The following is a 10,318-nucleotide window of genomic DNA, read 5'->3' on the forward strand; positions in this document are numbered from 1 at the left end:
GAAAGGTACAGTCAAAATATATTAATAGTATTATCATCTCATGGGACCACTATTGTATATACAGCCTGTCATTGACCAAAAGGTTGTATGAAGGGCGTGACAGTAAAGCATTTGCATTCAGCATATAAAAAGAACTTCTACAGATCAAGAAGAGAGAGATGAGCAACGGGGGCAAAGGATATTGACAGGCAATGTACTGGAAACAGACACAAATGTCCAATAAGCAAGATGCTCAGAAATCAGTAATTTATCTGCTCTACTGAATGGATTAGTCCCTCATCAGGCAAATCTGCTGCGACCACTTACAGTGGTTCTCTACCTTAATATAAGCACACGCACTCATCATACCCCCTTCTAGCTCCTGCCCATCCCTCCTCTGTCCTTTCAAAGGATTGTCTGCAGCCATTGTCTCCCAGGCCCTTCTCAACCCTTTCCAACTGGGCATTAGTCCGCAGCACTCCCAGGGATAACCAGTGAAATTCATCATAGTCCTTCAAATCTGCCAAATCAAATGCTCAATTCTCTATTCTTATCTGGCTTTATCTTGCTGGAGCATGCAACAAGTTGCCCATTAGCTCCTTTTTGAAACACTCTGTCCTGGCTTCCATGACACACCAACTCTTGCTGGACCTCCAAATGTTCAAAGACCCCAGGGCTGGGTCCTAGATCCTCCATTCTCTGCATTTTCTTCCTGGGCAATGTCATTTAATCCCACACCTCCAAACACTACTTACAACTGGTGATTTCTGAATTTATGTGTCTAGCCCTGACCTCTCCTCTGAGCTCCAGACTCAGATCCCGTGGCTTAGTAAATATCTCCATTTGCATCTCTGAGGGGCATCTCTAGTCATGCCCCAAATTAAATTCTTGAGTCACCCTCCCCACACCTGCTGCCCATCCCACACATACCTAGTGTTCTCTAACTCTGTAAATAACACCACCACCTATCCAGGGGCTTGAGTCCAGCACCTGCAGGTCAATACTTTCCCAACTCCCACGTGCAAACCATCTGCAAGCTCAGGGGGGCTCTACCTCCAAATATATCTCAAGTCCACACACCTCTTTCTTTCTCCCCTCCTATCTCCCTGACCCATTCTCTCTCACTTAAACTGACACAGTAACCTCTCAGCTTTTCCTGTCCAGCAGCCAGAGGATCTTTTTATGGTATAAATCTAATAATAGCGCCAGCTTAAAACCTTCCAATGCCTTTTCATTGAACTTGGAACAAAATACAAACGGCATAGAGACTTGGTTCCCCTCCAGCCCAGCCTTTTACTGCTGTCTCTTGCCCTCACTGAGGTTATGCAGGCCTCGGGCTTCTTGTTCCTGGACCCAGCTCTGTCTGCTGGGAATGCTGTCACCCAAAATTCACACTGCTGACTCCTTGTCTTTCAGGCCTCCCCTTAAAATGTCATCTCAGAGGAATGGTATGGCCTGAACCCCAGCCCGAGTCGTCTTCCACAGCTCCATCCTTCTTTGCTTTCTTCCCAGCACGTACCTCTGGAATGATCCGATTTCTCACTAGCTGTCCTGGCCCCCTTGAATGGATGGCCCAGAGAGACAAGGCCTCCTTCACAGCGGATGCTCAGAATTTAACTAAATGATTTAACGAATAAATTTAGGTAAAACTAAATTTACAGTGGAGTTTTGTCTTTAGGGACTGAGTGACAAATTCGAATCATTCGCTGCTTGTTTCCCAGTCGAAACTGCCCTTGTGTCTGAGGCGTGTGAACCAGGGCAACTCCATCTTGAATAGGGACTGGGTAAAATGAGGCTGAGACCTACTGGGCTGCGTTCCCAGTCACAGGATGAGATAGGAGGCTGGAACAAGATACAGGTCATGAAAACCTTGCTGATAAAACAGGTTGTAGTAAAGAAGCCAGCTAAAACCCACCAAAACCAAGATAGGGATGAGAGTGACCTCTGGTGGTCCTCACTACTACAGTCCCACCAGCACCATGACAGTTTACAGATGCCATGGCAACGTCAGGAAGTTACCCTATATGGTCTAAAAATGGGAGGCATGTATAATCCACCCCTTGTTTAGCATATAATCAAGAAATAACCATAAAAATGGGCAACCAGCCGCCCTCAGGGCTGCTCTGTCTATGGAGTAGCAGTTCTTTTATTTCTCTACTTTCTTAATAACCATGCTTTCACTTTAGGGACTTGCCCTGAATTCTTTCTTGCAGGAGATCCAAGAACCCTCTCTTGAAGTTGGGGACCCCTTTCCTGTAACACTTGCAAATCTCTTTCAATTGCTTGTAAAGGACAGTAGAAAGCTGTGTGGGCCGTAGCAGCTGCTGGCCACAGGGTGCTTTTGAGCACTTGAAATGTGGCCCGTCAGACTGAGGAACTAAATTTTAAATTTTATTTAATTTTAATTTATTTAAATGTGAACTTAAAAACTGAAGCCTGATTCAGTTATTGGAAAATTCTTAAGTAGGTTTGGAACAACTTAGATCTGTGCATGGAACTCTTTCAAATGTAATGGTCTGGAATCTAAGTAAGGATCAACTTTTCTCAGTGAAACTTCAGTGCCCCATTGAGATGTGCTGTGAAACACACACCGAACTTCCAAGGCTGAGTGAAAGTGAAGGAATATGAAATAGCTCATTAATCATTTTAAATGTTGAATGTATGTTAATATATGTAAATATGTTGATATAATAAATTGATAATACTTAGGATACACTGAGTTAAAGAAAATATATTGTTCAAATTAATTTCACCTGTCTCTCTTTACTTGGGATGTGGTTAGGGAAAGGGTTTAAATAACATATATATCTCAAATTTTATTTTTATTGAGTGGCTGTGATAGTTGAGTGTCAACTTGATTGCATTGAAGGATGCAAAATATTGATCCTGGGTGTGTCTGTGAGGGTGTTTGCAAAGGAGATTAACATTTGAGTCAGTGGACTGGGAGAGGCAGACCCACCCTCAGTCTGGGTGGGCACCATCTCATCAGCTGCCGGTGTGGCCAGAATAAAAGCAGGCAGGAAAACTTGGAAAGACTAGACTGGTTTAGTCTTCTGGCCTCCATCTTTCTCCCATGCTGGATGCTTCCTGCCCTCCAATATCGGACTCCAAGTTCTATAGCTTTGGGACTTGAACTGGCTTCCTTGCTCCTCAGCTTGCAGATGGCCTACTGTGGGACCTCACCTTGTGATGGTGTGAGTCAGTACTCCTTAATAAACTGCCTTTTATATGTACATCTATCCTATTCATTCTGTCCCTCTAGAGAACCCTGACTAATACAGTGGCACTGGGATACTGGAGACTAATATGTACCTCATCTATCAATAAATCACATAACTAGTTGTTTTGTTTCTTCTGCTAGGAGAATACTATTTCTTTGGTTCAGTACCAGACTTGACCTGGGGCCCATCTTGAAGAAAAAAATAAATGGCTTTAAAGAATGGAACCCCACCCAGGGTGGCAAAATGCCCACAAGAGACTCAGGAGGATGGAGAGCAGCTGAGTGAACAGCAGGGCCAGGTCTTTTAACTCACTGCTGGGCTCCAGGAGCAGAGCTGTATCTGACATTATCGTCTGCTCTGTGAATTGTTCTTCTCTCTTTCCCTTCTTCCCTCTCTCTTTACTAAGTATGTACAATTATACTTCTCTCTCCCCATAGATAGATCTGGAAAATGATTTTCACCTGAGAGTTTTTGAATGGTACATGTTGGGGACATTTCTCTTTGGAACATTTCTATATTGCTTCATTTTTAAAATGAGCATTTTGTTTTGCAAAAAATAATGGTTCTTGTAACAAAGTCTAGACATTACAGAAATATATAAAGTAGAAAATGAACCTAAAGGCAGGAATACCAGTTGACCTAGCAATCCCATTACTGGGTGTATACCCAAAGAAATAGAAGTCATTCTACCATAAAGGCACGTGTACTCGTATGTTCATCACAGCACTATTCACAATTGCAAAGACATGGAATCAACCTAAATGCCTATCAGTGATAGACTGGATAAAGAATATGTGGTACGTATACACCATGGAATACTATGCAGCCATAAAAAGGAATGAGATTATGTCCTTTGAAGGGACATGGATGGAGTTGGAAGCCATTATTCTCAGCAAACTAACACAGGAACAGAAAACCAAACACCACATGTTCTCACTTATAAGTGGGAGCTGAATGATGAGCACACATGGACACAAAGGGGAACAACAGACACTGGGGCCTGTTGGGGGTGGGATCGAGGGAGGGAGAGCATCAGGAGGAACAGCTGAGGGATGCTGGCTTAATACCTAGGTGATGGGATGATCTGTGCAGCAAACCACCATGGCACACATTTAACTATGTAACAAACCTGCACACCCTGCACATGTACCCCTGAACTCAAAATAAAAGTTGAAGAAAACAAAAAGAAAGTGAGATGAAAGCCCCTTGTAATTCTATCCCAGAGGTAATTTCATTTGTTGTGTACATTTCCACACACACACATAGATATAAATACAGATTGAGCATGCCAAATCAAAAAACCTGAAATCTGAAATAGTCCAAAATTCAAAACATTGAGCACCAGTATAACACTCAAAGGAAATGCTCATTGGAGAATTTTGGACTTTGGATTTCTGGATATGGGATGCTCAACTGGTAAGTATACATAAGGCGAATATTCCAAAAACTCCATATCCAAAACACTTCGGGTCTTGAGCATTTTGGATGTGGGGTACTCAACCTGTATCTTTATATATTAATATACTCATGATTTTTCAATGTGGAATCATATTACACACACTGTCTGTAACCTGAGTCATTTACTTAACAAATTTCAGGCTTTCCAGGCTGGTAATAGACATCTCTACTATTGTTTTTAATAGCTGTGCAATATCCCAATATGTGCCTGTAGCATAATTTATTTACTCCTCCTTTATTGGTGAATTCATCTCTTTTTGCAATGATAAACAATTTTGAGGTGAATTTATTTGTGTATGGTTCTTTGCTTGTTTGTCTCATTTTCTGAGGTGGAATCTCTGGGCCAGTTTTATGCACATTATAATGGCTGTTCCAGGTCTCATTTCCTGGAAAAGTTTCAGATTTCCTTCCAGAAAATTTTGGCTAATTTATACTTGCACCAACAATGTTTGAGAGTACCTGTTTTCCCACACCCTGGCTAATATTGGGTATTGCCCATATTTTTATGCAAAAATAATTCATTCAACAAGTATTTATTAAGCACCCACCATATGCCACTGTTAATTTGCACTTTAAAAATTGTCAATGAGGCTGCTACCAATGTATTTCTATGTGTTTTATGTTTTCATGTGCTTTGTGTTTCTGCTCTGAGCTGCCCTTGGCATGTTGGGATTATTTGTGTTTTATTAATTTACGAGTCTTTTTCTATTCAAGGGTTGCAGCTCTCTGTTGTATTGCAGAGCTGTCTTGCCTGTTTTCGCAGCACCCTTCACTGTGCAAAGTGTCTCTATTTCAGGTAGTCAAGATTGGCATTATGTTCTCTTTTGAGTTTCCGTGGCTGGAGTGACATTGAGAGACATACCCTGATTATAAAAATATTTATTTGCCAGTTATTGATTTACTGCCTCCTACCTTCAAACTTGATCTCTACTCTGCCATATGGACTTGTCTTTTTAAGCATTTCTCCTTATCGATGTTAATTTTTTTTTTTTTTGAGACAGGGTCTCACTCTGTTGCCCAGGCTGGAGTGCAGTGGTGTGATCATAGCTCACTGCAGCTCTGAGCCCCTGGGCTCAAGCCATCCTCTTGCCTCATCCTCCCAAGTAGCTGGGACCACAGGTGGCCACTGTGTGGGCTCACAGTGTTAAATGTCCCCACCGGAAGATGCTAGAGGATGTGGCAAGAGGTAGGGACTTTTCCCTCCTGGGCCAGGTGTGCTGTGTCTCTTCTCTTCTTTGTTCCTACTGAGGGGTCTCTCTGTGGTGCAGGAAGGTGGGGACATTCCAGGGGGCTCTGCCACAGCCCCTGCTCAGAGGGTGCAGCCCCTCAGCTGCCTGACCCTGGGATCCCTGCCCAGGAGTCTCCTCACGTGACCTGTGTGCCCAGACCTCACCTGCCCACCCACTGCCCAGGCCCAGGATGCTGTGTCCCGTGCCCGGCTAGGGAGCAGCTCTGGCCAGAAAACATCCTCACAACCCCATGGTTGGCAGCTAAACCTGGACAGTGACTCTGGACCCTGGCCACGGGGACAGGGCTCCTTCCACATTTCTCCTTTTTGGGGCCCTTGCCCTCAGCCCTGGTGTGCCTGTCTTTACAGTCTTTATAGTTACTAATCTGTCTTTATAGTTACTCCCTAATCACACTTAATAATTCTTTATATTAAAGTTCTGTTTAAGTTACTTACTAGACTCAGAATGGTACAATTCCCTTATATTTCCTTTTAGTCATTCCATGCTTTTATTCTTGATATTTAAATATTTAGCTCATCTCAATTTATTTTATTGTGTGGTATGTGTTAACATTTGAACTCAGAGTTTTCCCAGTCATTTACCCATTGTTCCCAAATCTTCCACATCCTCATCATATGCTAAACACCAGGACTCTCAGAATTTCTGGACACTTTACTCCATCCCATTGATATTCTGTCTATTCTTGTGCCATACTGTTTCATACCCTGTAGTTTCATAATATGTTTTGAAATATGGTCTGGCAAATTCCCTTTTATTTTTCAGTTCTAAAATGGAAATTTCAATAGTCACCACTAACCCCCCTTCTCCCAAATACTACACAACCTGTGTCCGTAATAAAATTTAAAAAATAGCAATTAAAAAATCCCTAATTTCATGGAAATTAAAAAGTATTTTTCCAGAAGCAAAAAGGAAATAACTAAAATTATGTGGTAGTTGGGGATTAATGACACCAAGAACATGTTGAGGTATTGAACATCTTCCCCAAGAAACTATGCCCACATAGAATGTGTGAAAAAGAAGCCAACATGGAATATGTGATGCAGATGTATTTTAATTTGCAAAACCAAAATGCAGATGCAGCTTCAAACCCTAAAACCCGCTCTGCCTGATGTGGAACTAGGGGAGCATCTGCTTACATTTTGCAGGGATGAGGGGACACAAAGGCGCAGCAGGTGCCTCCCTGGAGACTGCAGACTCTCCTCCACCTCCAGAGTCTTACACCTTCATTCTCTCCTCGTTCACGAATTCCTCGGAAGATGGAGTGTCTTCTCCTTGCCAAGACTACCCGGTCCTCACTGAGCTCCTGGTCTTGGGCCGCTGCATGTGCTTGCTCAGGTTACATGGCACTGGACAAGAGCATCTGTCCAAGGAGACTCTGTGGGCTGAATCTCAGCCCCCCACCCTGGCTGTCACACTGGCACCGGCTGGCCTCTAGTGGGAGGGAGGGATTCCTTGTTCACTTTTGCTATATCCAGATTATAGCCCAAAGAGGAAAAATGATGGAAAACGTAGAAAAGTGCACAAGAGTTAAACATTCTATTGCCTTTGCATTGTCCGCAAAGTCGCAAAAGTACCGATGGATTGTAGGTTCTAGTAAGGCAGAGAGGTATGTCATAATAGCTATCATCATTAAAAGAATGTTCAATAATTTAATAGAAGGAAAAAGGAAAACAAAAATACCTAATAAATACAACAGAAGACAAGAAAGGAGAGAAAAGGACTATAGAACAGATGGGACAAATAGAGAACAAATACTGAGGTAGCAGATAGAAGCCAAACTACATCCCCAGTTACATTTCATCGAGTGGAGTAAATACTCCAGTTAAAGGCAAACCAATGGTTGCAGTAGACTTCTAAAATCCTCCTATATGTGGTTTGCAAAAGATATACCTTAAATATAAGGGTGGATATCTTAAATATAAGGGCACAAAAAAGTTGAAAATAAAAGAGGAGAATAATATAACATGCAAATACTAGTTAAACGAAAGCATATTCAAATGAATATTGAACAATTGTACTCTTGAGGCAAGAATATTTTGAGAGATGAGGAACATTTCTCATTCAATTTCAAAGGATTGAAACTATGGAGAAGGGAGGAGTGTCACTCCAAAGTGTCTTCCATCCCGTCCCACACACAGCAGGGACGAAGGCTTTCTGTGGCAGCCATGGCCACCCAGAGGCAATCTCCCCTGCTCAGCCGCCACACCTTCTACACCTTCAGGGGGTTCTTCCTTCTCCCTGGAGTGCCCGTCAGATTAGATGCACAACGAAGGCTCACTTCCAGCTCAGCAGCAAATCTTCAGTATTTGCTATCTATAAACTGATTTATCACTGGTTTTTGCTAGCTAATATTAAACTTATATTTTTATTCATAAAGTTATTTTTGTTCATAAAATTAGATTGTAAGCCTTCTGAAGCCTGTAATTATACGTCTCCTAGGGCATTCAGAAAAATCCCTGGACTTGTGCACACTTCATAACTGCTGAGGATACTGGGCTCAACATCTTTAAAACCTTTGAAGTAATTTATAAAATAAATTATAGCTCCACAGAAGTTGTGAAAAGAGTACATAGGGTCCTGGGTACCTCCTGCTCAGCTTCCCCCAATGATGGTATCTTACCTAACTGTAGTGCAATATCAAAGCCAGGAAAATGACATTGCTACAGTATTATAAGCCCCATGCCATGTGCACCACATTTGCATGCATGTGTGCATGTCTGTGTGTGTCCTGTGCAATTTTGCCCCTTGTGCAGGTTCATGTGACCAACACTACATTCAAGTTACAGAACTATTGAGCCAGCACAAAGAGTTCCTTCATGACTCCTTTATTTATTTATTTTTTCAGTTTTTAGGGTTTTTTTGTTGTTGTTGGTTTTGTTTTTTTATTTGTTTTGTTTTGTTTTTTTTTGATGGAGTCTCACTCTGTTGCCCAGACTGGAGTGCAGTGGTGTGATCTCGGCTCACTGCAACCTCCGCCTCCCAGGTTCTTTTTTGGAGGCAGGGCCTCCCTCTGTTGCCCAGGCTGGAGTGCAGTTGCAAGATCTTGGCTCACTGCTCACTGCAGCCTCGACCTTCTGGGCTCAAGCAATCCTCCCACCTCCCAGCCCTCCAAGTAGCTGGGACTGTAGGCATGCACCACCACACCTGGCTAATTTTTTTTGTATTTTTTTGTAGAGATGGAGTTTCACCATGTTGTGCAGGCTACAATACCCCTTTATATTTGCACCCCCAACTCCCAGTCCCTGGCTCCTGGCACCTACGATGTTTTCCATCTCTCTTGGTTTGTCATTTTGAGAATGTTGTAGAAATCACACAGTATGTAACCTTTTGAGGTGGGCTTTTTCCACTGAGAGTAATGCCCCTATGATTTTTTTACTGAACACAATTGCCTTTGAGATCTACCCAGATTGTTTGTATCATGGATTGCTCCTTTTTCACTGGTGAGTAGTATTTCATTGTTTGGATATACCAAAGTTGAACATTTTGGGGTTATTTCTAGGTTGTTACAATTATGAATAAAAGCACTCTGAATATCTGTGTACAGATTTTGGTGTGAATATAAGTTTTTATTTCTCTGAGATAAATGCCTAAGAGTGTGACTGTTGGGTTGTATGGTATTTTTGTGCTTCATTTTATAAGACATGGCCAAATAATTTCCCAAAGTGTCTGTGCCATTTTACATTCCTACTAGCAATGCATGAGAGGTCCAGCTTCTCTGCCTCCTCACCAGCATTTGGTGTTATCACTGTGTTTTAATTTAGCTGTCTTAATAGGTATTGAAGGAAATAATGTATGTGGTGGTCCATTTCCAAGATAAAGTACCTCGAATAGGCTTGGGTCTGCAAACCACCAAAGAACAGACTACACAAGGCCCCTATTTTGATAGCCAGCACCTGCTTGTTGGGGCCCCTTAGTTGCCCTCACCCAAACCAAAGAAGTTTAGTCTAGAAAAAAAGTTTACTAGCCTCCAAAATAGCTTGCTTTATCTATTCTCATCAACTTGCCTACCTAGGTCATAGGTCAAATATTTAAAAAGCCCCTGAGCTAACTATAACTGCAACACATTGTGGACTGCAACAGAATGCAGTGAGGTGACCCTAAAAATATACCTAAAAGCCCCTACTCAATGACCAATAGGCAATGTCTGGGAAGATTGTGACCCCATAGTACTCATCTTATGAGGAATCAGGGGAGGGACCCATGCACTAGGGGATAAATTGCTTATGGTAACCGTGTTGAGTGTGCCTGTCCACCAGGCCCCCAATCTTGCAAGACTGTCATTAAAAGTCTCGCTTCTGCTGCTTTCTGTGTCTCTGAGTCCCTTCTTTAGGTTTGAAGCGGTGAGTTTGTTTCTCACAACCTGGGGGCTCATCCGGGATATCTGTGCCTGCATGGAGTGGGACTCCAGCC

Source organism: Gorilla gorilla, chromosome 14 (genome assembly GCF_029281585.2).
Source record: "Gorilla gorilla gorilla isolate KB3781 chromosome 14, NHGRI_mGorGor1-v2.1_pri, whole genome shotgun sequence".
Classification (NCBI taxonomy): domain Eukaryota; kingdom Metazoa; phylum Chordata; class Mammalia; order Primates; family Hominidae; genus Gorilla; species Gorilla gorilla.